The sequence below is a fragment of the Kogia breviceps genome, chromosome 4 (assembly GCF_026419965.1).
Source record: "Kogia breviceps isolate mKogBre1 chromosome 4, mKogBre1 haplotype 1, whole genome shotgun sequence".
In the NCBI taxonomy this organism is placed as follows: Eukaryota; Metazoa; Chordata; class Mammalia; order Artiodactyla; family Physeteridae; genus Kogia; species Kogia breviceps.
In genome coordinates this window covers 90,518,053-90,532,198 of record NC_081313.1, presented here as the reverse complement: position 1 = coordinate 90,532,198, position 14,146 = coordinate 90,518,053, and the positions used below count along the sequence as shown (strand labels likewise).

The window sequence follows — 14,146 nt, the reverse complement described above, 5'->3', positions numbered from 1 at the left end:
CCATTTATGATAAAAACTCTCCAGAAAGTAGGCATAGAGGAAACCTACCTCAACATAATAAAGGCCATATATGACAAACCCACAGCAAACATCATTTGCAATGGTGAAAAACTGAAAGCATTTCCTCTAAGATCAGGAACAAGACAAGGATGTTCACTCTCACCACTATTATTCAACATAGTTTTGGAAGTCCTGGCCATGGCAATCAGAGAAGAAAAAGAAAGAAAGTAATGCAAATTAGAAAAGAAGAAGTAAAACTGCCACTGTTTGCAGATGACATGATACTATACATAGATAATCCTAAAGATGCCACCAGAAAACTACTAGAGCTAATCAATGAATTTGGTAAAGTTGCAGGGTACAAAATTAATGCACAGAAATCTCTTGCATTCCTATACACTAACAATGAAAACTCAGAAAGAGAAATTAAGGAAACAATCATTGCAACAAAAAGAATAAAATACCTGGGAATAAAACTACCTAAGGAGGTAAAAGACCTGTACTCAGAAAACTATAAGACACTGATGAAAGAAATCAAAGATGACACAGATGGAGAAATATACCATGTTCTTGGATTGGAAGAATCAATATTGTGAATATGACTGTACTACACAAAGCAATCTACAGATTCAATGCAATCCCTATCAAATTACCAGTGGCATTTTTTACAGAACTAGAACAAAAAATCTTAAAATTTGTATGCAGACACAAAAGACCCCAAATAGCCAAAGCAGTCTTGAGGGAAAAAGACGGAGCTGGAGGAATCAGACTCCCTGGCTTCAGAGTATATTCCAAAGCTACAGTAATCAAGACAATATGGTACTGGCACAAAAACAGAAACATAGATCAATGGAACAGGATAGAAAGCCCAGAGATAATCCCACACACCTATGGTCAACTAATCTATGAAAAAGGAGGCAAGGATATACAATGGAGAAAAGACAATCTCTTCAATAAGTGGTACTGGGAAAACTGGACAGCTACATGTAAAGGAATGAAATTAGAACACTCCCTAACACCATACACAAAAATAAACTCAAAATGGATTAAAGACCTAAATGTAAGACCAGGCACTATAAAACTCTTAGAGGTAAACATAGGAAGAACACTCTTTGACATAAATCACAGCAAGATCTTTTTTGACCCACCTCCTTGAATAATGGAAATAAAAACAAAAATAAACAAATGGAACCTAATGAAACTTAAAAGCTTTTGCAAAGCAAAGGAAACTACACACAAGATGAAAAGACAACCCTCAGAATGGGAGGAAATATTTGCAAACGCATCAATGGACAAAGGATTAATCTCCAAAATATCTAAACAGCTCATTCAGCTCAATATTTAAAAAAAACAAACAACCCAATCCAAAAATGGGCAGAAGACCTAAATAGACATTTCTCCAAAAAAGACATACAGATGGCCAAGAAGCACATGAAAAGCTGCTCAGCATCACTAATTATTAGAGAAATGCAAATCAAAACTACAATGAGGTATCACCTCACACCAGTTAGAAGGGGCATCATACAAACAACAAATGCTGGAGAGGGTGTGGAGAAAAGGGAACCCTCCTGCACTGTTGGTGGGAATGTAAATTAATATAGTCACTCTGGAGAACAGTATGGAGGTTCCTTAAAAAACTAAAAATAGAACTACCATATAACCTAGCAATCCCACTACTGGGCCTATACCCAGAGAAAACCATAATTCAAAAAGACACATGCACCCCAATGTTCATTGCAGTGCTATTTACAATAGCCAGGTCATGGAAGCAACCTAAATGCCCATGGACAGACGAATGGATAAAGAAGATGTGGTATATTGATATATACAATGCAGTATTACTCAGCCATAAAAAGGAACAAAAGTGGGTCATTTGTAGAGCTGTGGATGGATCTAGAGACTGTCATACAGAGTGAAGTAAGTCAGAAAGAGAAAAACAAATACTGTATATTAACGCATATATGTGGAACCTAGAAAAATGGTACAGATGAACCAGTTTGCAGGGCAGAAATAGAGACACAGATGTAGAGAACAAACTTATGGACACCAAGGGGGGAAAGTGGCTGTGGTTGTTGGTGGTGGTGGGATGAATTGGGAGATTGGGATTGACATGTATACACTAATATGTATAAAACAGATAACTAATAAGAACCTCTTGTATGAAAAAATAAAATAAAATTTAAATGATAATAAAATATTTTTTAAAAGAAAAAAAAATCAACAAAAAAAACTGAAGGTGGGAGTAGGGACTCACAGAAGGAAAGCAGCTGTCTCTAAAGAAATCTTTTCACTAATCTTCCCCTCTCCCCACACTCTAATACCTAATGGTATCCTTGTTTGGTTGATGGTTCCAGGAGTTGTGCAATGATTCTGACATATTTCCTTTGTAAATTTTGTGCATGGGATTTGTCTCACCCTGAGTTTGATTTATGACATATAATGTATTGGCACCTAGGTTGAAACTAAGACAGAAAGGGTTTCATTCTAACATCAGAAGAGTTTATGTTTTGCATGATCAGCAAGGCAGAAAGGGTTATGGGCTCAATTTGCTGCAAGTGTGCCAAGAAAAAGAAGCCCTACAGTTCCCCAGACATGGCAGAGAGGAATTTGAAACTTTCCTCTCTTGATTCAGCTGTGGCCTAAAAATAGGATGGTGGAGAGATTGTTTTGTTCCCAAGGCAGGGTGGCAGTAGAGGCTTGATCCCAACCTCAGACTGAGGGGTGGAGCTGTGGCAGGAAAGGCAGCAGTTTTGTGGGATGTAAGAGCAGAGGTGGGGTGTCTGGGAGGGGTGGGGCAGGCCGCTAGGAAGGGTTCAGATTTCACTTGTGTGCCTTGGCCAAGTGACTTGAGGAGTCAGTCTAAAAGGGTCCTCCACTATCACTAGAGCCAAAAAATAACTGGAAAGGTGAGGAACTACAGAGAGAAAGTGCATCCATCTCAAGTCCTTGGAAAGAACACTGCTTATGGCTGAAACTGATACTTCATAGGCTGTTTAGGAGTGACACCCCCAAGAACCTACTCAAGTCACAACAGATGTTTGCTAAAGTGACTTCTAAGTCTTATGAACTTAAACTGCTTCTGGACTTATGTGACTGAATGAAGTATCTAAGTGGCCATCAGAGCTGAATTGAAGAAAGCATTTCTTAGCTAGCCAGTGCTTCTGTTTACACAGTGACTTCCTTTTAAAGAGAAAATTGCAAAGGGTGAGAAAGAATAACTGTACAGTGGAGAAACCTGACAAATGACTACCTCAGCCAAGTGATCAAGGTTAATAGCATCAGTGACAAGTCATGTTGACAGCATGTACCCTTGATGTGATATGGTGAGAAATGGTACTTTACCTCTATGACCTTCCATCTAAGGACTCATAACCCAGTCTAATCATGAGAAAAACATCAGTCAAACCCTAATTGAGGGACATCCTACAAAATATGAGACCAGTGCTCCTCAAACTTGTCAAGGTCATTTAAAATAAGTTAAGTCTGAGAAACTGTCACAGCCTAAGGAGATATGTTGACTAAATGTAATGTAGTATCCTGGATCCTACAAAAAAAGGACCTTAGATAAAAACTAAGGAAATATGAATGTAGTATGGGCTTATGTTAATAATAATATGTCAACATTTTTTATCAATTTTAATAAATGTACTGTACTAATATTAGGTGTTACTAGGGGAAACTGGGTGCAGGAAATAAGGGAAATAGGGGAAACCGGTATATGGGATCTCTCTGTACCATATTTGAAACAGTAATTTTTCTGTGATTCTAAGTGTTCTAAAAAATAAAGTCTATTAAAAATGTGTGTGTGTGTACCACTTGCAGATATAAATATTAAAGAAATATTTAAAGAGATGCAAATCATTAGCCTGCCTGTACTTACTTACACAAATGTCCTATGACAATTCTTTTTCCCCTTCCCTTCACTTTCTTCCGTCACACAGGCCCTGAGTATTTTCCCTGAACTGCTGCCGTCTCCTTCTGATTAGTCTCTGTGCCTCAGTTTCTTCTCCCTCCAGACCCTGGACCCAACAGTCACTTCATAATTCAGTTTTTTTCTGGTAGTTAATTTTCTGGTTTAAAAATTCCCTAAAGACCTTACCATTGCTCTCTGTATAAAAGTCATTTTTGCGGGCACTTAATGCCTCCCAGGATCTGGCCCATAAGTTCTTCTGAGTGCATTTCTATCATTCCTTTTATTAACCAATCCCTGTGCCAGCTCAGAGGTTTTCAGACTTTAAAATATTTTAAGCAAGCAGAGCCTTGTTTTTCCTAAATAAAATGTTCTGTAGAAACCCAAGTTACAAATCAAATAAAGACAAGACCTTGGTAGAGCTTGGGTCAAGATAACCTATTCAGTCCCCCTGCCTCAGGATCTGTTGGAAGTCACATGGATACTCTATTTTTTGGGTCCGTGGCCTACTCACTGGTTCTAGTGCACTGAGCGCTGCTACTTTCTTCTTGAGTGATTTTATGTCCTTGTTTCTGCCAGTAGCTTAACTAAAAATGCCCTTCCTCTGCTTCTGTCACTGTTTGGTCCTGTTAAAATTATTCTTTTTCAAATACTACCTCTTCCAAGAGGACTTCTTAAATTTCCCTGCCAGAGTTTCCTTCTCACTCCCTTGGGGTTCTTGGCCCTTGACTTGAACTTCCGTTATGACATTTAATCCATACTGATCTGATTATACTTATCATCCTCATTAGACTGTAAGTCCCTTGAGGACAGGAGTTGTGGTTTTCATATCTGTGTGTTCCTCACAATGGGTAGCATGATGCCTGTGCTTAGGAGACTTTTGGTTATTGCCAAATAAAATAGAAGGTAGAGAGAAGAATGAATGTCTTGGATGTACTTTGAATTGGACTCATAATTCTGCTTTTTATTCTTAGCCTGCCTCTGACTCTTGATATCTGTTTTCTCCTTTCCCTCTCTTACTTTTTTTTCCCACTCATGGATGCCTATCCGACAACTAAATTTGCCAGCTCCCTGTGGCTTAGAGAGACCAATGGAGAAATGTATCTTGAAGGTTATTACACTGTGTCCCCCATTTCCTTATCCCATGCTCTTTACCCAAAGCCTAGTCCAGTACCTGGGACATCATAGGTTTCAACATGTGTTTGTTGGTTTACTGAATGCTTGAGAATGATTTAGAAATAGGGAGTTTTCTTTTTAAGCCAAAGCTGATCGTGCTCTCAGCCTTTGTTGCTGTAGAGTCAGCTGCAGCTACCCATAGAGAGATTGCAATGATACTGAAAATGATCTCTGGCATTCCAGATCAGATCTGGGGCTACCAGCTTGGCTCTACAACTCAGCACTCATATCTGTACAAACCTCTTATTTACACTGTGTATTTAGCCTGGTTTTCCCCTTGAATGCTGTTCTTGATAATGATTTACAAATATTTATTCTCAATAAAAATGTTGGAGAGGAGTACAACGTGTGACTTATCCTAGACCCTGCAATCCTCTACAGATGGCCCTAAATACAACCACAGTGATTGGAGCAGCACAGATCACAGCAGGTGGCTCAGTGTGAGAGTGTGCTTGCTTGGTGGATTTTTAAATGGTGATGGCTCCGGGTAAAGATGAGTAAGGTATTATTTTCGGCTTGAGAACATACCTTTAAAATCATATGAAGGTTGTATCCTGAATTTCCAAAGTTGTTCACTTGTTTTTCCTACCATAACTTGAAAAACAGAATGCACTATCTCACACACACACACACACACACACACACACACACACACACAAATAAAGGTATTGAAAACGCTAATTTCTTGTTTTAAAATTATAAATGCATTCATTGTAAAAGATTTGAATGCAAAGATTTGAATAGTATACAAAATATACTGAACACAATGGGAGCATTTGCCCTCTACCTAGCTTCTTTCCCAAGTGGTAACTACACATCCAAGTTTGCTGGTCATCTTTTCAGCCAATTTTACACAGACATCTATATTTTCCTTTATTATTTTTTCTAATATGTATTATACCTAGATTAAACAATATGTATCAGTTAGGATTTAATTTTAACTGCAAGTTCAAAAATAAATCACTTAACCATTTAAGTATTTATTTTCATCAAATAATTAAAAGTCCAAGACTGCTAGGAAGATCTACAATGCCATGAGGAACCCATGCTCTTTCTCTCTTTCTATTTCTATCCTTAGTTGTAGCTTTTGCCCACACATGTCAACTCAAAGACTCCAAAATAGCTGCTACTGCAGCATTTTCTCACATTCCATATGGAAGGAGGTAAAAGGGCAAAGAGCAATGACTTTTCTTTGGTAATGACCCCTTGAAAACCACTGTGTGCCTGAGAGCCACATGGAGCTTGCAAACCGCAGCTAACATGGACTCTTAGCACCTATGAGATGGCACCACTTTACCTCAATGGCAGTGCAAGTCCTATCAAAATGTAACAGCCAAAATATAATAGTTACCTTCCTATCTCTACTTTTACATTAGTTGATATCAGTAATTTGTTTCTCAATTCTTGTTCTTTCTGCTCCAGCCTCTTTCCTTTTTGAGGTAGCAGAAATTTATTTTACTCTTTTATTTTGAAATAATTATAGATTCACAGGTGTTTACAATATACCCTTTACCCAGTCCTTCCCTATGGTTCCATCTTTCATAATTATACTATAATAGCAAAACCAGGAATTTGGCATTGGCACAATGTACGTGTATAGAGGTAGCAGATTTTTGCTTTCCTTATTGTTTTTTCCTTAACTGTGTCTTGTAAGACTCACAATTTCTTGTTGTGATTAATGCCCAACTTGGACTGACAGTGTGCAGAAGACACAGTGACACCAAGTGTATTCTGTGCCAGTCTTTCTTGGGCACAAACTTTCCAAGATAAACATGTCTACAACATCAGGAATCCTTTCTATGTAAACTTTGGCAAGAAAGTTAAAACACACACAGTACATATAGGATATGTGATTTGCTTAGGAAAATCTCAAAATAAGATATTTGGTAAGCTTTAACATATTTTAATTGTTATCATAGCCAGTAGCTATAGAATATAATAATATTACTTTATTTTACTTTATTGTGTTTACAAAGCATTGTGGAATGCTTTGCATTTAACAATGTGTCTTTATATCCATTTTCTCATTTTATTTTCACTATTATGTTGAAAAGGAAATATTGTTTTTCCTATTTAACAAATATAAAACCATGGCAGCTTAGAGACAGTAAAGAAAATGAGTAGAATGGGGGAAAAGACATTCAGTGCTATGATAAGGTTGTCCTACCCCCAATATTTACCAATTTACCAATTCTATTTTCATCTAAATATAAGCAATCTGGTTAAAAATTGAGTTGTAGTTTAAGTGTGAAGCACCAGGTAAAGCAGAGCAGGAAGGTGGCCGTCTACAAACAAGAAGAGAGCCCTGACAAGAGAGTTCTTACTACAACCCAACCATGTTTGCGCCGTGATTTTAGACTTCCAGCCTCCAGAACCATTTTGTTGTTTAAACCACCCATTCTATGGTATTTTGCTATGGCAGTCCAGCCTAACTAAAACAACCTCTGAGGCTTTGGAATAGTTGTCTCCAAATTTCTATTCTTTAAAGCCCAATAAAAAGCTCATGAACTTACCTACTTACTGATGTCTATGATAGTCACAATTCTAAATATTCTTGTTTTCTTGGTTTGGGGGACACAGAAGAGTAGAGAGATAGGCATTCTGAGACCAGACCTCTAGCTGATACCATAACACCATTTGAAGTGACCCTAAATAAGTTGTTTTTTAGAGAATAATAATAATATCTAATGAATAATTTGTTTCCATATTATTGCATTTACACCAAAAAGCCTAAAGAAAATATAATTACATTTTCTGGTCCTATAGTATTTCTTATTAAGATTTAAGTTGTAATATGAGATGGATTCACCTATGTTTCAACATTCAGCATATTTTTTAAAATTTATTTTTTTCAAGTAGAGTTGATTTACAATGTTGTGTTAATTTCTGCTGTACAGTAAAGTGATTCAGTTATATATATATATATATATATATTCTATTTCATACTTTCCATTATGGTTTATCACAGGATATTGAATATAGTTATCTAAACTGAAGAAAATGCCTCTACCACTAAATTGTTGGCCTTATGCCTTAGTCTTTTTTTTAATGCCTTAATCTTTTTACATTTAGGTTCCTTCATTTGTAAAATATAGATAATAACAGTACCTATCCCACAGAGTCTTTGTGAGGACTAAATTAATTGTAAAGTAAGGCATGTAGAACAGTGCCTATCACTGAATTATATGTATTAGCTTTTTTTTTTTTTTTTTTTGCGGTACGTGGCCTCTCCCATTGCGGAGCACAGGCTCCAGACGCGCAGGCTCAGCAGCCATGGCTTACCGGCCCAGCCGCTCCTCGGCATGGGGGATCTCCCCGGACTTGGGCACGAACACGTGTCCCCTGCATCGGCAGGTGGACTTTCAACCCTGTGCCACCAGGGAAGCCCTGTATTAACTATTATTAATATTGATCATTATATCCTCTTTGGATAATGTGAGGTAACAAAAAGAAATTTAGAAAATTAGAAATATCAAACAAATCAACTCAGAAATCATTATATCCTCTTTGGATAATGTGAGATAACAATTAAAATATCAAGCAAGGGCTTCCCTGGTGGCGCAGTGGTTGAGAATCCACCTGCCGATGCAGGGGACATGGGTTCGTGCCCCGGTCCGGGAAGATCCCACATGCCGCAGAGCAGCTGGGCCCGTGAGCCATGGCCACTGAGCCTGTGCGTCTGGAGCCTGTGCTCTGCAACGGGAGAGGCCACACAGTGAGAGGCCCGCGTACCACAAAAAAAAAAAAAAAAAAAAAAAAAAAATATCAAGCAAATCAACTCAGAAATTTAGAAGGCAATAAAAATAGGATATTGTCAAATATTTAAAGAATAGATTCTAAGTATTGTGAGGCCTGAAACTTATACAATTTGGGGAGCCCTTCATCAGAAGATAAATACAAACGTACAAATATAAAATTAGGAATGGGGGGCTTCCCTGGTGGTGCAGTGGTTAAAAATCCACCTGCCAATGCAGGGGATACGGATTCGATCCCTGGTTCAGGAAGATCCCACATACCACAGAACAACTAAGCCCATGCACCACAGCTACTGAGCCGTGCACTCTGGAGCCCGTGAACCACAACTACTGAGCCCACATGCCTAGAGCCTGTGCTCTGCAACAAGAGAAGCCACTGCAGTGAGAAGCCTGCACAATATAACGAAGAGTAGCCCCCGTGTGCTGCAACTAGAGAAAGCCCACTCACAGCAATGAAGACCCAACACAGCCAAAAATAAATAAATAAAATAAATAAATTAAAAAAAAATAAAATTAAGAATGAAGGATGCTCACATTAGCACTGTTTGAAAAGACAACAAAATAAAGCATAGCTATGTGCCTCAGTAGGTGAATTGTTAAAAAAAAATAGTGGTACATCCATACAATAGAATACCAAAAAGTCATTTAAAATAATGAGATATGGACATCCCTGGTGGCGCAGTGGTTGAGAATCCACCTGCCAATGCACGGGACATGGGTTTGAGCCCTGATCCAGGAAGATCCCACGTGCTGTGGAGCAACTAAGCCCATGTGCCACAACTACTGAGCCTGTGTGCCACAACTACTGAAGGCTGTGTGCCTAAAGCCAGTGCTCCACAACAAGAGAAGCCACCGCAATGAGAAGCCTGAGCACCGCAACGAACAGTAGCCACCTCTCGCCACAACTAGAGACAGCCTGTGTGCAGCAATGGAGACCCAATGCAGCCAAAAGTATACAAATAAATTAATTAATTTAAAAACATAGGGCTTCCCTGGCGGCACAGTGGTTGAGAGTCCGCCTGCCGATGCAGGGGACACGGGTTGTGCCCCGGTCCGGGAGGATCCCACATGCCACGGAGCGGCTAGGGCTGTGAGCCATGGCCGCTGAGCCTGCACGTCCGGAGCCTGTGCTCCGCAACAGGAGAGGCCACAACAGTGAGAGGCCAGCGTACCGGAAAAAAATAAAATTTAAAAAAAAAATAAATAAATAAATAATGAGGTATGCATTAACATGGGAAAGACTGCAAGGTGTATTGTTAAGTGAGAAAAGCAAAATTCATTTTGGCAGATAGGCTAAGTTGCCTAGCTGATATTCATTGCTTCAATTTTCCTTACCAAGAGATCTTAGTAATCCTTAGTTGGGAGGCAATTTGCAATTTTTCTTTAAGGAAAATTAGGCAAATACCACAGAAAAGCCAAGCAAACTCACAGGGTAGACATTTGGGTGGAAAACTGATATAAATACCTTTCTCTCTGGAAAGGGCAAAGGAGTTTGATTCTCTTGTGTTGTTCCTTTTCTTGTTTCCTTGTGACTGTTTCCTCTTCCTGTAATCATGCTGAAGCCAATGAACAGGACAAGAGGGAGCAAGTAAATGAGATAGAGGGAAGGACATCTCCATAGGTCATTCCTATTGATTCAGGAAGGGCAAGTTCATCTTAATGAAATTCTCAATCTCACAGGCTGGAAGTAAGAGCTTTCCTTCTACTCCCATTGCGTGAAATTTCTTTCCATCTTAGGTCCTGAAGAATATTTTGTCATCTATTCTGGTCATTCTCTATTCTCTCCCCAAGTAAACTGTAAGCTCTTTTCAAAAAATTTTTTTTCAAGACATTTAGAATGCTTTAATTTTTCCAGTTAACACCATTTGTATCAGTAACTGCAATATTGTAATTTTTAGCATCTCACATTACCTAGTCCGTAAAGATTAATTTTTTTGAGGGTATGAGTAAGAACAGGAAGACAGGAGACACAGAATGTCAGACTTCACACTTGTATCAAAAACTCAAAAATTAAAATTGTTTTCTTTGCAGCAAAACTATACCACAAACTTCAGTGTTTTAGCTTTAATCCCATGATTCATCATCTACTGGATTGGGAGCTTGTGAAAAAGAAAATCTTGCTATGTTCAGGGTGCTCTTGCCCTGATGATTCTTTTCAGTATCATCAGATGCAAACACATTTCCTCTCATTCTGTCACTGAAGCCAGGAACACATGTGCTCAAGGCACTTTCTTCTAACTGTGCAGAACACCCTGTTGAGCGTCTGGCAGTACTTTCATTGGAGGCTGTGCTGTATGGTTATCTGAGCATCAAAATAGGAAATATCTCTGCCAGCGTTTCCACAATGACCAGTACACTGGATTCAGTGAACACATCATCAAAACTGATAACATATCAAACATTTTCAATATCTAGCCCTCTGGAAGCTACTGAAGTAGCTACAAAAACTGGGCGCTTTCCACAATGAAAATCCCCAAGAGTTTGCTCTCTTTCTGTCTGTTTCAGACCACCATGAATACGTATGTTGCTATTTTTTTCCTGACAAAGAAAAGTTACAATAAAATCTGCTTTCTTCTTAGTTTCAGCAAAAACTATAGTTTTTTCATCACCTATGTTTTACAGAATTTCTACAAGTTTTTCTCTTTTTCAGTACTAGCCAGCTGGGAGAGTGGTCTGCTGAACATGTCTACGTGCTCTGCTCACTTATCCAACAGCCACAAACAAATAGTTTAACTTTTACAACTCCTCAGCCAAGCTTTGAATTTCCTCTGGGAAAACTGCACTGAGCAAAAGGGTTTGATGTTCCTTTGATTGCTGGGCAGGAAATTAGCTTCTTCATTTCTGGTCCAGAATCCATATACAGCATGCAGTCAACTTCATCTAAAATTAAATATTTGAGTTATCTGAGACCAGTGTTTTCTTTATCTGTGATATCCATTCATCTTCCAGGAGTAGCACATAATAATCATAGCCTTGTAATGTCTGGGTGAGAGCAAAAGGGGACACCATTCTTGGTTCAGGAACTCTTGCTAGGCAACTGACATACTTCTTTGCTTTTATCCTTACACATTCTTAGAGATAGGGATTATTATTTTTACTTTACATACAATGAAACAGAGGCTCAGAGAGGTTAGATAATTTATCTTCTAAGTGGTAGAGGCATGAAACCATCTGGGACTTTATGGACAATGCTAATCTGAGAACTAAAAATGCTAATAGGAATCTTTATAAAATTGGTCTGCCTTTTGAAGCATTCTTGTCTCTTCTGCCAAAGAGAGGCTGCCCCAAACTTCCTATGAAGTGATCAGAGCAACACTGTGCTTCATTATATCTACATTGAGGATGGGCTTTAGCCAAAACTGCAAGGTAGGTGAGGTGAGACTCAGGGGCTTTTCTGTCTCTGTGCTAGGTGGCTCCCCCTTAGCACGACCCATGAGGTCACATCTGACCTGAGTCTGGGCCAACTTCCAGAATTAAACTCCACTTCCCTTAGTGCTGCAGTCTTAGCTGGTGATCATGGAGGGAAAGTAATCTCAGAAGAGAAATGTCATGAGGAAGTTTAGTTTATAGAATTTGGAAACAAATACACTGGGTTCAAAAAACATAGGTCCTCCACTTATTAGTTCTGTCACTTTGGATAAAGCACTTAAGTACTCATTCTAAAAATTTGGAATATGGAAATTTCCTCACATGGTTGGTATGAGGATTAGAGATGACGTAAATGAAGGGTAAGGCTCACAGTAGGTGCCATTAAGACGCAGCTATGACTCACAGCTCGTAGCTGAATTTTTGGTAGATATGAAGCCTGTACTTTTCCAACAAAAAAAATAGAAGAAAAAATTTTAGGGATTTATGATCTTACTAAAGTCAAAAGTATTTACTTAAATAATTTATAGTCACCTCAGCTAAAATGAAAAAATATGTACATTTGGAACTAGTCTTCAATTTGGGCTTACCTTGCCTACTTTGGATTGTCACCCTAATTTACTCCTCTTTGGAGATTTTCTATTGGGAAAATGAGATTGGAGCAGACTGTCTTTAGCAGATTTCCTTTTTGTTGGCACTGGGGTCGTGCTGGGAATAGGAGACTGTCCAATGTCCATCTTCCTCCTCCAACTTGGAAACAAAGGGAAAACTCCCGTGAAAACTGTCTCTTGAGAGACAGTTCCCCATGGATCTCTCAGGTTTCTGCAAAATTGGTAAGCAGGACTAACTGCCCTTTCATTCTAGTTTATCTTCTCACAGATTTTTTTTTTTTTTTTTTTTTTTGCGGTATGCGGGCCTCTCACTGCTGTGGCCTCTCCCGTTGCGGAGCACAGGCTCCGGATGCACAGGCTCAGCGGCCATGGCTCACGGGCTTAGTTGCTCCGCGGCATGTGGGATCTTCCCAGACCGGGGCACGAACCCGTGTCTCCTGCATCGGCAGGCGGATTCTCAACCACTGCGCCACCAGGGAAGCCCTTCTCACAGATTTTGTAGAGGGAAAGCCTTGGAAGATAGAGCTGGTGTCTCCACGTGGAGCAAAGCACAGCCTTGCATATTGCCCAATGTTTCCCTCTGGGGCTAAGGCTGACAGTTCTGCTCTAAGGCCATAAATAGATTCACATTCTCTATGCTCAGCATTCCACCACCTGCTCTGCATCCACTTGGGCTACCTCTGCCTCAACACCCTGGGACTTGGGGAGTAAGGAGAACCAATCTGAACATAAATCTCATGATGCTTGCTGTGCTGTGATTAGTAAAGTCCATCATCTCTCATCCAGGATTCTCTTGTCTTCTGCCAGCATGAAACTGTGACAGGCAAACTTGTTAGCTTGAGAGTAGGTAAAAATTCACATCCTTTACAGTTCTTGACGCAGAGCATGTGAAAACACTGAAATGTACAGTTGTCAGGCCAGAGGACTCAGGAATCTCTTCTGATTAGGGAGTGCAGGTGGCTTAGGGAAATTGTTGCAAGAGAGGTAATACCTGAACTGCATTTTGAAAGATGAGTAGAAGTTGGCTAAGTGAGAAAGGCTAAGAGAAGAATTTCAGGAAGAAATGAGACGTAGGTATGCATATGTTTGTGAGAAATTGGAATATTAGAGCTCAGATTGCAAGGGGATGGGTGTGGCAGGAGGTAATCTACAAAGCAGTCTGGGAATATATTGAGTAAAGAAAGAAGAAAAACTGATTTCTGAATTTTCTGCTCTGCTAAGCAGTCTCATGTAAACAGTCTCATTTTACTAGCACAGCAACTTTCTTAGGTTAGGTATTAGTAGCCCTTAAGAATCAGAGAGTTTAAATAATTTCTTTAAGAATAATC

The 14,146-nt window shown here is 39.2% G+C and overlaps 1 pseudogene; it reads right to left on the bottom strand.

Moving 5' to 3' along the window:
* Window positions 1-10,905: 10,905 nt before the first annotated feature.
* Window positions 10,906-11,800, bottom strand: LOC131754607 (probable ATP-dependent RNA helicase DDX4 pseudogene; annotated as a pseudogene).
* Window positions 11,801-14,146: the final 2,346 nt, after the last annotated feature.